This window comes from Saccopteryx bilineata, chromosome 9 (genome assembly GCF_036850765.1).
Source record: "Saccopteryx bilineata isolate mSacBil1 chromosome 9, mSacBil1_pri_phased_curated, whole genome shotgun sequence".
Classification (NCBI taxonomy): domain Eukaryota; kingdom Metazoa; phylum Chordata; class Mammalia; order Chiroptera; family Emballonuridae; genus Saccopteryx; species Saccopteryx bilineata.
Genome location: NC_089498.1, coordinates 90,817,091 through 90,831,158, shown reverse-complemented (window position 1 = coordinate 90,831,158; position 14,068 = coordinate 90,817,091). Strand labels below are relative to the sequence as shown.

General features: G+C 45.8%; 1 protein-coding gene across 1 annotated transcript in view; it reads right to left on the bottom strand.

The window, feature by feature from the left end:
• GPRIN2 (G protein regulated inducer of neurite outgrowth 2) overlaps positions 1-14,068 on the bottom strand; it is a 242,007-nt gene that overhangs the window by 74,940 nt on the left and 152,999 nt on the right. The gene's annotated exons all lie outside the window — the stretch shown is intronic.

Here is a 14,068-nt window from a genome sequence, read left to right as displayed (position 1 = left end):
TTCTGACCCAAAGACACTGCTCTAAGAGGCCCGGCTTCTCCAGTCTTTGGTCACATTAGCTGCTCTTTCCTCCTATGACACAGCATGGAACAGCTCTTCTTCCAACCAAATGGTGACAGGAACTGGTTACTGGTAGAAACTGAGATGTCTGTATTGTGTGTGTCAGAAAAATAAAGATTTGTACATTCCAGTCTAAGCATCTTTGGATTTTTAGCAGTGACCAAAGTAAGACCAAGTTAACTTGTCAGTGAACATAGATGTGATTTTTAAAAGCTTTGAGAGGTGGTCAAACCTGAGCACACTAGTGGGCACATAAGGAACTGTGCTTGCCGTCACCCTGGGGACATCCCTTGTAGACGAGGATACTTTTTATTCACCTTTTGTTTCGTATCCTAAATTCTGATATCTCAAATTTAGAGGGGCTTCAAAAGCCATTTGCTCCTATTCCAATCTGTTGCTTGCCATCCCTTCATGGCACCTGCCCAGGGGGACCCAACTGTCTTTGGCTGCCTTCAATGATGGGAACTCACAGCCTCCTTGGACAGCCCAGTCTTTTCCAACAGGTGTAATCAGTAGAGTTCTTCCTTTTAATGAGCCAAACTTGGCCCCATGGAGCCTGCTGTTCTTGACTCTGCCCTCAAAGGCCACGTTTTTATTTTCTAATTCACAACATTTCTGATATCTGAAGACAGCCCACATTTTTTGCCAAGATTTCTTCTGTCAAAGCTAAATGTCCCCAGCCCATGCAATCGTCTCTCTGAAAGCCTGGTGTGAAGCCACATCCCCTGAATGTGCTCTACTTTGAAAACTCCCTTTTCAGACACTACCCTGAGGAGCAGGAACACACCCAGGATCAAGGAGAGAGGCCGAGAGCAGTGATCAGTGAGACAGGAATAGGGCCTTGAGCTCATGCCGACGGGAGGTAGAGTCTGGCTGTGCCCTGTGTTGGCTCTGTGACTCTGACCTAATACCTATCTACCTCTCTCTCTTTTTATTTCTCTCTGCCTCAGTTTCCTTACCTTTAAATGCAGAACTGGGATCTCAGTTATAAGTGCTACATTTCAAACCACCCCAAAGCTAGTTGAATGATACCATTTTATGATGCCCACGGGTCTGTAGGTCAGGAATCCATCTGGGGCTCAGTGCTGGTAACTTGTTTCTGCTCCAGCAAGTTGGGTGGGGCTCTGTCACAAAGACTCAAAGTTTGAAGGCTTCTTTCACTCACATGCTGGGTGCCTGGGTGAGATGGTTGGAAGGTTGGGCTTTCCCCCAGTGCTCCTACATGTGGCCTTTTCAGCATGCAGCCTCAGGTGGTGAGACTCCTTACACGGCCACTCAGGGCTGCACTGCCTCCTGTGACTTACTCTGGGAGTCAAGCGGAAACTGCTATAATGCCCTGAATGTCAAAGATAGCACAGGCCAGCCAGGCACCAAAGGAAGGAGACACAGGACCCATTTGTCAATGGGGGGAGTGTTAAAATTGGCGAGCCATTTCCTTAAACCCACATATAGTTTAAAATAATAAAGAACTTGGGCAGCATGGCTGTCCCGGGTGAGCGCTGCTGCCTGCCGGCCTGGGCCCCGTGTGCGTGGCCCTTTGATCATTTTTGAGTTTGGGGCTGTCTCTGGGGACCCAAGCAAGGCTCCTGGATGGCAAGGATTTTTTTTTTTTAGTCCAAGTCTTGCCCTGGACTTTGTTTCAGTGTTGAGTCATGGAGTCCCTTTCTGCCTAAGCTTTTTAGAAAGGACTGGGAGGGTTCTTCAGAGATGTAATACCTTTGGAATGCTAGTTCTCTAGACACAGGATTCTCTAGAGACCAACCCAAAACAAGCTTGACATGGCCAGACAGATCCTTGAGCAAAGCTGCCACCAGGGAGATGGCCCAGGAAGTGTCATCACGTCCAACCCTCTGCCCAGCAAGACAATCTGTGTGAGCACCACTGTGCAGTTCATCTGCCGCTTCCGACAGAGCAGAGAGCAGCCTCCTCCCTGCGGTGGGGAAGCAGGAAGTCCCTTCAGATCAGAGACATGCTCTGTTACCCCGGAGTCATAGCTGCAGCAGCATGTGGGGTCGTGTGGCTCCCCTGTGACGTGGCTGCATTTAGCTAAGGACATCTTCCAGAGAAGGGACTAGCCAGGTGTTATCAGGTGATGCCCATGGCACCTGGGGAAGGGGACACTGACCGGCAAAGGGGCTGGGCCAGGACACTGGTCATGTCCTCTGTCCCTCCAAACCATTTTTTGCTGGAATAACCTTTTAGGAACTTCTGATTTAAAAAAATAAAGACACATTCTTAAAATACTTTAGCAATTACTCTTTGGGATATTTGGGTTGTCACCTATTCTGAAAGACAACTTGGGGGGTGGTCAGTTTGATTTCAGCAAAGGAGAAAAATGAGAGGTGAGGTACTGTCATAACTCTATCATAACAATGCTGTTTTGTGTTGTTCCGTGACTCTCGACAGGGGGCTCTGTGTTTCATGTACTCCCTCTCTGTCCTCTGCTCCAAACTTTCTCATTCTTTGCAGCTAGATTTGTTTTCTTCCTTGGCAATGCCAGCTGTCAGGGAGGGCAAAACATGATCTAATAATCTGAGTCCAAAATCTTTCCTACGGCATGATTTCAGGCATAGTGTTCATTTGGCATAGTATTCTGTGAGTGACCCAGTGGCCTTTCATAAATTCCTTTTCTGCTTAAACTCTCCAGAGTGGATGATCTTTTTAGCATCTAAGAAGTTCACATAGAACTACAGCTCAAACACCCCAGTCATCTGTTTATGTGTCTCCCTCAAAAGAGCTATGATCCCCATGAAGGCAAGAACTTGGTTGTATGCATCTGTGAATACCCACTGCCTGGCATATAGCAAGCATGTAAATAAGTATTTTTGAATGAACAACAGCCAATGGGAGTGCAGGCTCGGGGGGCAGAAGACCTGACAGGCTGGTGAGCTGAGCCCATCCTTCATAGTCTGTGATGCTAAGAAGCCACTCTGGGCTTCCTGGACTCCCCTGAGGAGGACGCCTACTCAGCCTACCTTAAGGAAAACAGTCCTGGAAAGGGTCCAGTGGGGAAGGCAGTTTCTCCAAACTTTCTGGCACCTCCTGTCTCAGGTGCAATGCAAGTCCAGCAGAGTCGTCCCGGTCTGAGCCCCTTTGGAAGCACTCACCACCCTGACTACCGTCGGGTGCGGCACACAGGCAATGGCCAGTACCAGGCACATGCCCACCAATGTTGCTCTCATGCTGCTGGGGGACAGGGCTCGTGTGTTGGTTGTGGCCTCTTTAGAGGTTATCTTTGAGCAAAGGAAGGGTCACCTTGCTGAGGGTTGACTGTTTGGGCAAAACCAGGATTCTCTTAGCAAGAAGTAAAACAGCGGATATATTTGTGACTAATGCTTTACATAGCCAAGCATTCTACCTGCAACCAGATGGGAGCTGGCCAGGGAAGGCTACCTAAGGAAGGCAAGGGTTGAGCAGTCTTGAAAGACTCAGTGCTTATCAGGTAGATGGTACAGGGAAAGACACTCCAGGAGGAGGAAGGCATGTAAACAGCAGCAAGGAGTCTCATCTCAGCCAGCCGATAGGAATAGCATGTTCATGCCACTGGAGCTGGGAGTTAATGGATAAACATGTTTTGGGAGCCCCAGCAGGGAAGGCTTGAACCATCAGGCTGGGAAGGTCAAACGATTTGCAGGAACGATGGGAACCTGTAAAAGATCAGACAGAGGAATATCTGGGATGGATTTTAGATTTCTGGCAACATGTCCGAAGGTGAGTGGGCCTGCATGAGTCTGGAGGCAGGGGCCCAACACTAAAGCAGTTGCAGCTACTGACAGCAATTTCTCCCCAACCTGCAGTCTTGTGCTTCATGGTTCTGGAACTAATTTCTCAGGAAGAGGCTGGCTCAGCCATCTTCTGTCCTGGTCTTCAGAAGTCTTTCTACACAGTTGTAATATAGCCCAGGCCATTGCTTCTCTGTCCTCGTAGTGAAAAGTAGATGCCAATTCCACAGCTCCTAAACATAGCTGAAAACTCTGCAAGCCCGAAGCCTGAGCGTGAGGTTCCAGGCCTCCCCTCTTGGTACTAGGCCCAAATGGGCCCTGGCTGATGACCCAGTGGTCTATGACTACTTATTTCTCCCCACCAGCCCATTCCCAGCTCTGTGTTCGGATAGAATTCTGGGGCCACCATCTTGGAGATTAGGGCTTGCTCCACCACTGTTGCGGGGTCTGGACCAGGACTCCCTTCTGCGTTGCCCAGGCCCAAACCCCTGGGGTTCCTGACATTCAGCCTCAACTAGACACACTCACCTCACTCTGTCTGAGCCAGAAAGCTCCTCTCAGGGCCACAGCTTTATAGCCAGGTCTTCTTCTCCAGAACTCAGTATTCCTTCTGCCCCGAGAATGTCTTGTTGCTAAATGACCAGGTTGACCATCGGAGAACCTTTCCATTACCTCTGCGTCTGCTGTCTATAGGTCCTCAAATATAAGTTTCTCATTCCCTGCCTCCATCCCATCATAAATTTATCTTAATTGAAACAGGAATCATTCATCTAAACTTTGTCCCTGGTCTGGTAGGACATGGGACATCATCCTTCTAACCAATGGTGGACTGACCTACCACAGATGCCAGAATCTGCCATGTTCCCCACATCTCTGCATGCCAAGCTTCCTTAAAAGCACCCATTGCCCCAAGTTGCCTTCCATTTTAGTCCCTCCTTTTCTTCCTGGGCTATCTTTGCTCCCCTGACAACACTATTCCCAGGTCTGTGCTCTCAGGGCGAAAACCAGGTGGGGGACCTTTCCACATCTTGGGTGAACTCACTGCTCTGTCCTCCTCCCCTCCTTACACAACTTTACACAACCTGCCTTCAGAGATCCAATCAACCTTTCCCACTGCCAGCTGAGCCAAACCAGCCACGAAGCCTTCTCTCATAGTGCCCTCTGGTGGTCATCGTAACCAACAGAAAAAGCTAAATGTCATCTTAGGGCAGTGGTTCCCAAACTTTTTGAAGTCGGGGGGCATTTAAAATTCTATAAATAGCCTGACCTGTGGTGGTGCAGTGGATAAAGTGTTGACCTGGAATGCTGAGGTCACCAGTTCAAAACCATGGGCTTGCCTGGTCAAGGCACATATGGGAGTTGATGCTTCCTGCTCCTCCCTTGCTCCTCTCTCTCTTCTCTCTAAAATGAATAAATAAAATAAAAAAAATAAATAAAATAAAAAAAATAAAAAATAAAATTCTATAAATAATTGTAAGCGCATTATATACAAATTTCTGAGAAATATGTTATAATAAGTCAAATATTAAAGATAAAAATATAAAGTCCAAGCGTACTTTTATGGTAATTATATAAAATAAATAAGACAAAATTAAACTTATTCAGACATTAAAAAACATTTTTATGTTACATTTTTTATTTATTTATTTATTTATTTATTTATTATTTATTTTCTGTATTTTTCTGAAGCTGGAAACGGGGAGAAACAGTCAGACAGACTCCCGCATGCACCCGACCGGGATCTACCCGGCACGCCCACCAAGGGCGAAGCTCTGCCCATCAGGGGGCGATGCTCTGCCCCTCCGGGGCATCGCTCTGCCGAGACCAGAGCCACTCTAGTGCCTGGGGCAGAGGCCAAGGAGCCATCCCCAGCGCCCGGGCCATCTTTGCTCCAATGGAGCCTTGGCTGCGGGAGGGGAAGAGAGAGACAGAGAGGAAGGGGGGGGGTGGAGAAGCAAATGGGCACTTCTCCTATGTGCCCTGGCCGTGAATCGAACCCGGGTCCCCCGCACACCAGGCCAATGCTCTACTGCTGAGCCAACCGGCCAGAGCCTATGTTACAGTTTTTGAGTTATGCTTTTTAGAATTTGTAAAAAAGAGGAGCTAAACAATTTTAAAATGCCCAAAATTTATCTTTTTATATATATAGATACATTCTTAGTAAGATTTAGTAAATTTAGCAGGTCCTGGTGTGAATGCATTGTTTTTTTATTCTTGTGTTTATGAGAAACATGAGCCTGATGTGTCCTAGCAATTTCTTCAATGTTTGGGCATATATTTGAAAGGCAAACTCTCATTTTCTCATTAATACATTGAAGAATTCTTCTCTTTTTACTGTTAATTGTGTTGAAGATAGAAAATCCTAATTCACATAAATAGAATGTTGAAAATTGTAGTAAAATGTTCAAAGCTTTTTTAGATATTGCCACATATTCTTCTTTTATAGAAATCAAGAGACAATTCTTTATGTTTAATCATCAATCCATGATCAGTGGATGTAGCTGCCAGTTCTTCTTCTTCTCTTAATGTTAAACCAAAATCACTTGAAGCTTCCATGAATGGGTTTATAATCCATTCATATTGTTCAGAGTTAAGTGATGGGAAATGCTATAAATTAAATTCTGCCAGTCAGCCTTCAAGTCCTATTTTATTTACACTTAACTTTTGCTCACTTCCAGAATCAAATCTTCAATATCATGTTTCTTTTTGAGAAATTTATCCATTTTGTTTGGGTGTTTTTATCTAAAAATAATATAATGATGTGTTAATAATAAATATTATAATGATGTGTTAACAAAAAGAGCAGTATTTCCATAATGAAATGGTATAATAACTATATTTATTTTTATATCTGGGCACATGCTATGAACCAGTGCAGCTAGAAATTCCAGGTCCCAAGTGGGAACAGTGCAGAATTAAGAAAATACACAGAATTAAGAAAATACTGGATTGGGAGGCAAGAACAAAGTGTACCCAAAAACCGCATCTTGCTTTATTTATAGGGCAAAGTGAGCCATTAGCAAATCAATGAGATCTTTGATCATGTTTCCAAGTCAACCCAAGAATTTTACTAAGTGCAGAAAACCCCCACCATACATATCATCTTAACTTTACACCAAACAAAGGATAGAAGAAACTTGCCTCCAGTCTTTCCAGAGAGCATGGGGTTAGTGTAAACAATCCAGCACCACAGCTTAACAGCCCTTTGCAACCTAATCAGGCAAGTGAGGTGGGGGTTGGGCAGACTGTCAGCTTACAGCCAATTCCCCACACCTCTGTCCCCCAAAAATCTAAACTTCAAAACCCTGTTGTTTTTTGGTCCCCAACAGGCACATATTTTTCTGGAATAACATAGGGCTCACCTGAAAATCTTTTAGGGCACACCAGTGTGCCCTGGTGCACACTAGGAGAACCACTGGCTTAGGGACTGGCACCCACTGCCCAGGCTAAGGAGGCCGAGAGGATGTGGAGAGGAAAGGCTGGCCCTCACCATCACCTTGTTGTCTTGTACACCAGCTTTCTGAAGTGCCCTGTGTCTTCACCGCCGAACAATATACTTCTCCAACTAGGTTTCAAAAACACTTACCTGGCCCTGGCCGGTTGGCTCAGCGGTAGAGCGTCGGCCTGGTGTGCGGGGGACCCGGGTTCGATTGCCGGCCAGGGCACATAGGAGAAGCACCCATTTGCTTCTCCACCCCCTCCTCCTTCCTCTCTGTCTCTCTCTTCCCCTCCCGCAGCAAGGCTCCATTGGAGCAAAGATGGCCTGGGCGCTGGGGATGGCTCCTTGGCCTCTGCCCCAGGCGCTAGAGTGGCTCTGGTTGTGGCAGAGCGACGCCCCGGAGGGGCAGAGCATCGCCCCCTGGTGGGCAGAGCTTCACCCCTGGTGGGCGTGCCGGGTGGATCCCGGTCGGGCGCATGCGGGAGTCTGTCTGACTGTCTCTCCCCGTTTCCAGCTTCAGAAAAATACAAAAACAAAACAAAACAAAAAAAAAAACCCGCTTACCTGCACTGGCCCTCAGTGGGTCACTGCTGCAGTTCTTTAGCCCACTGTATTCCCTGAGAAGTAACTTGCCAAAGACCACCTGGCTGGACACAACCAAGACACACCTGAAGCTTCAATGTTGGTGCTGTTCCCTCTGACTCCTGCCTATTTTCCTCTAATTAGCTACTTTTTATTTATTTTTTTATTATTATTAAGTGAAAGGCAGAGAGGCAGAGACAGACTCTGCATATGTCCCCACCAGGATCCACCTGACAAGCCCCCTACCAAGTAATGCTCTGCCTGTCTGGGCCGCTGCTTCATTGCTTGGCAACTAAGCTACCTTAACACTTGAGGCAAGGCCATAATGCCATCCTCAGCACCCAGGGCCAACTTTGGAACCATTCGAGCCATGGCTGTGAAAGGGGAAGAGGAAAAGAGAAATAGAGAGGGAAGGGGTAGAGAAGCAGATGGCCACTTCTCCTGTATGCTCTGATGGGGAATCAAACCTGGGACTTCCACACACAAGGCCAACGCTATACCACTGAGTCAACCAGCCAGAGCCTAATTAAAACAGAATATCTTCACCGACTTAGGGAAGAAAATATTTCTTAGGCCAGACAGAGAAAGTGAAATGTAGAAACACCATATCCCTGATCATAGAACAAGTTTTGCATGATTTGCAGATGAGCAAATGAAAAGAGTTGTGTAAAGCCATAATGTTAGTTCTGTAAAGGCCATAAATATTCCCTGATGTCTAGATTCTGGAAAAGCCCTCAGGATGCTGCCTTAACAACCTCTGTAAAAGGCCAAGATAACCAAGCACATTCTTTTGCTTTTTGTAAAATGCTTTGCTGAGCACTCTCTCCCTAGATTGTTCTAACAATAACCAAAAGCCTGTTTCACTTCTGTAAAACTGCTTTGGCTAGGTGCTCACCCTCTCCCCTCATTTCTTTTTGCCTTTAAAGTGAACCCTTGAGTTCATTCGGGGTCATGAGTTCTTTAGGATGTGAATCCACTTGTGGTCACCAGCATTAAATTAAAGACTCCTTAATCTGACTACTTGATTGTGTGGTAAAATGTTTGTTTCCTCACTGTACAGATATAATATTTGGAGGCCCCAGCAAGATCAAGTCCTCTGGACACATTTGGTTTTGTCACACACAGGCAACTGGCCTCCTCAGACTGACTACCGGGAACAGAAACCCAGCAGGGGAGGTGCCACCTGAGATGTTCCAGGGCTCTGCTGGTCTTTTCTGTCTGGCCAACAGTCAGCTGTGGACAATTAACATGTCCATCCACCCATTTGGAGTCATCTGGAAAGCCTCCACAGGTGAGTAAAGCAAATTTTCAATTTGCTCAATTTGTAACTTGTTTGTAGCTAGCTGTCTTGCACCTGTTGTGATCAAAGATAAGGCACGATTGCACTCACACAACAGGCTCTCCAGGGCCAATACACTGGCGGAGAGTTTTAATGCCAGGAGCTCTCTGGTAGAGCAGAGAGCTCCAGTTTAATGCCAGGCACTCTCTGATAGAGCAGAGAATTCTGGTTAGAAAAGAGCTCTACCTTTTCCTTGCAGCTGTTCTGTCTAAAAACCCCTGAGTGACTGGAGTGTGAATGGGGATCTCTGGTGCCTGCACCTGAGTTTCCAGTTTGTGACTCCACCAATGCTACAAGATGCCTAAGCTCCCGTAAGGGATGCTGCCAGGTAGGCACCTGAGTAGCCCCTCATGGGGCACCCCCTTTTCTTGCTCATTAAACTGTGTTGAAAAGTCAAGTGTAAATGTAAATAGTAAATTGTCTGTTTTGTAGGTTTTCTTTGTCAGGAAAATCTCTGACAAACAATTTCAGCTGGAAATTTCTGGCTTAAAACCAGAGGGCAAAGATGAAGGGAAATTTGTAAACTCCATATGGTTTAGTGGCTGTCTGCTGGAAGCTGAAGGAAACCTCTTCCATCTCCAGGTCTGACCTGGTCAGGGGTATATACTGACTGGCCTGTACAATGGAGAGTGTGTATCCCAAGGTGGACTCAGCTGATGGTTGTCAGTTTTGAATGGCAACACAGAAATCCATTCTAAATCCCGCAAATTATAAAAAAAAAAAATAGCAAAGCAAATTCCATAGAAATATTATATTGCTTAGAGCTAAAACAAACTGAAGACCTAAGAGAGTGCTAGAGGAATTCAGGGCTCCCCCTCTTGCTATAGCTCCACCCTCAACCTCCTCTGCTTTGGCTCCAGGAAATCACTGCTTCATACCTAGAGCCAGACCTGAGGAAAAGACTTAGGGAATACTGCCCCTTCTAAACCCATTTTGCCCCTCAGGGAAGCCATCTTTTATAATTTATGTACCTTTCTCCTCTAGTAACTTGTATAATTAGAAGGCTCAGAATCCTCCTTTCTCGGAGAAGCCTCAGGCCCTAACAGGACTGTTAGAATTTGTATTGTACACTTTGTCCCACTTGGGACTATTGTCAGCAGTTTCTGGTTACCTCGTTCACTGCCGAAGAAAGGGATAGAATCAAAACTGAGGCGAGAAAAGCTGCTATGTTAGGAGTGAATAAGTCTGAGGAGGATAACCGAGACCACCTCGAGAAGGTGTTTCCAGTTACCCGGACGAAATAGGACCTTAACACCACAGCCAGACAGGAAGCTTTGAACATTTTCATCAGTTTCTGTTAGCTGGGGTCAGGGAAGCTGCTAAGAAACTCATGAATTTGTCTAAGGTGTCAGAAGTTATTCAAGATCCTCAGGAGACTCCCGTGGCTTTCTTAGAAAAACTGCAGGAAGCCTACAGAATTTATACACCTCTAGACCCAGAGGCATCAAATAATGCTAGGGCAGTTAACTTAGCTTTTCTGTCCCAGTCAGCTCCAGATATTAGGAGGAAGCTACAAAAATTAGGAGGCTTCCCAGGGATGGTAATTTCCCAACTGTTAGATAGCTCAGAAGTTTACAATAATAGAGATACCTGTTAGATTCAGGAAGGGGTGCTGAGACTGCCAGAAGTAATTATTGAAGGAGCCAGAACAGGGAGGTGCTGATAGAGCCCCTGTGAGGCTGAGAACAAAGAAGATCAGCACAAAGGAGGAAAAACGTTTGCATTCCATTGGTCAGAGACCCTTATCAGAAGTTTATGTTTGAAATTCACCACTAAGCTAAACCCAGACCCTGTTGCTATGCTGTGTGCGGACCCCTTAGCACAGGGGTCCCCAAACTTTTTACACAGGGGGCCAGATCACTGTCCCTCAGACCGTTGGAGAGCCAGACTATAAAAAGAAGACTATGAACAAATCCCTATGCACATTGCACATATCTTATTTTAAAGTAAAAAAACAAAACAGGAACAAATACAATATTTAAATTAAAGAACAAGTAAATTTAAATCAACAAACTGACCAGTATTTCAATCGGAACTATGGGCCTGCTTTTGGCTAATAAGATGATCAATCTACTTCTCTCACTGACTACCAATGAAAGACATGCCCCTTCCGGAAGTGCAGCGGGGGCTGAATAAATGGCCTCAGGGGGCTGCAAGTGGCCCGCGGGCCATAGTTTGGGGACCCCTGCCTTAGCGCATAGCTAACTGCCACATCTGCTTCTGTATAATGCTTGCTTACTTAGGATATATAAGGACTTGGCTGTAAGCACCAGGGGTGACTCCCATTTGCATCTCCCTGTGAGTATGGTGTCTCAGGACACTGGGGAGTTCGCCCCTGCGCAGGTTAAACTTGGCCAATAAAGTACGATCTAAGACGTTTGTTCTCGTACCCAGTGGATCCAATAATACCTTAGAGAAGAAACAAATTGAGAAAATGACTAAGGTAATTGTAGCTGTTCTAGAACACCAGAATAAAAAAAGGGGGAAGAGGAAGCTAAAAAAGGAATAACTCCCCGTATTAAGAGACTGTTAGAAGCTGGTATTCTTGTTCCTTGTCAGTCCCCATAGAATACCCCTTTACTGCCTGTCCAGAAGCCAGGCACCAGAGACTATCATCCAGTCCAGGACTTACGGGAGGTAAATAAATGGGTTGAAACAGTACACCCCACTGTGCCTAACCCCTACACTCTCTTGAGCCTGTTGTCACCAACTTGAAACTTTACACAGTCTTAGATTTAAAACGTGTTTGCTTCAGTATTCCCCTGGCCCCTGTAAGTCAGCCCATCTTTGCTTTCAAATGGAGTGACCCAGAGGCAGGCATCTCAGGACAACTAACCTGAACCAGATTACCACAGGGCTTCAAGAATTCACTGACCCTCTTTAACGAGGCACTACATCAGGACCTGCTTGCCTTCCACCAGGAACATCTGGAATGCACACTGCTACGTATGCAGATGATTTGCTTGTACCTGTGGAAACAGAGGTTGGCTGCTGCACAGCCACTGAGGGTCTTTTACAAACACTGCAGACTCTGGGGTACTGAGTGTCAGCTAAAAATGCACAACTCTGCACCTCTAAGGTGACCTGTCTAGGTTACTACACTGAGGCAGGGAAGCATACTCTCTCCTCCAGCCGTATAGAAGCAATCATTCGAATTCCAATCCCCACCACCAAGAGACAATTTCGAGAATTTCTCGGAGCAGTTGGATACTGTAGGTTGTGGATCCCTAGGTTTTCAGAGAAAGCCAAGCCTTTGTACTCCAGCATGGCAGGAACCCATGAATTAATTTGGACCAATAAGGAACAAGAGGCTTTTGAAATCCTCAAAAGGGCCCTCACTAAGGCTCCTGCCCTAGCTCTACCCAACATTACAAAGCCTTTTCAGCTCTTTGTTCATGAGAGCAAAGGAATTGCAAAAGGAGTCTTTACCCAGATACTAGGGCCATGGTGCAGACCTGTCATTTACCTCTCCAAGAGACTAGATCCTGTTGCATCTGGTTGGCCAAACTGTCTCAGAGCCATAGTAGCCACTACTGCTATAGTAGTAAGAGAGGCAGATAAATTGACTATGGGGCAAGAATTGTTCTTTAACAGCCCCCCATGCAGTAGAGACTTTGCACATCCCCCCATGCAGTAGAGACTTTGCTTAAGGAGACTCCAGAAAGGTGGATATCTAATGCTAGAATCACACAGTATCAGGCTCTGCTCATCGATCAGCCTCGCATCAAGTTTGTCCAGATGCAGGCCATCAACTCAGCAAGCCTGCTGCCTGATGAGGATCCTAGCATCCCCTTGCATGACTGCTCTGAGGTACTAGACTCTGTTCAAACTGCAAGGCCAGACCTCACTGATAAACCCCTAGCTGAGGTTAAAGAATAGCTATTCACAGATGGTAGCAGTTTTGTCTTGGATAGAGTTTGACATGCAGGAGCAGCTGTAGTGACTCTTGAAAAGGTCATCTAGGCCCAAGCCTTGCCTTATGGGACCTTGGCTCAGTGGGCAGAACTTCCTGCTCTCACCCAGGCATTAAGGTGGGCTAAAGGAAAGAAGGTTAACATTTACACTGACAGTAGGTATGTTTTTGCTATTGCTCATGTTCATGCAGCAATCTACAAAGAGAGAGGATTTCTGACGCCAGCTAGTAAGATTAAAAACAAAGAAGAAATTTTAGCCTTACTAGAAGCCATTTGGTTGCCAGAGACTGCAGCCCTTATTCATTGCCCAGGGCACCAGAAAGGAGACTAGAGGCAAGAGGAAATCAGGCAGCTGATAAGAAGTAGCCCTAAAACCAATAGGGCCTTTAGAAATTTTAGTAACTTTATTGGAACCCTTGTTGCCAGAGGCTCCTTTTTATAACCAACTAGAAGAAGATTTTGCTAACAATAAAGGAATGTCTAAAATTAAGGGAGGATAGTTAGAACTGCCAGATAAAAGACTTTTCTTACCTGAAGCCCTAGGATTATTGTGACATTCGAATAAAAGCTATAAAATATATTAATAGGCTTTAGAAATAACTTCAAAGGAACTAGTCCAGTAAACAGGTGAGCCCAGACTCCCAGGATGGCTAGGAGCTGAAGAGTCCTTGAAATAGAGAAGTCGTTAGACTCCCAGGATGGTTAGGAGCTAAGGAGTCCTTGAGATAAGGAAGTCACAAGAACTCCTAAGACAGTAAATGTAACCACATCCTAGGGGATAGATAGGGATATTTCCAGCTGGAGCTTTCAACTGTATGACTGGTTACTAAGGCACGTGACTAGAATTTAATTTAGAGGAGCCAATTGCTAAATGCCAAATTTGCTTCTGTATGAACTGCTTGCTTGCTACGCTATAAAAACCCCTAGACTGTAGGCGCTAGGTGTGGCTCTTGTTACTACCACTCGAGTCCACCCCTACGCAGGTTTTTTTTATTTTCCTTTGTTTTGCACT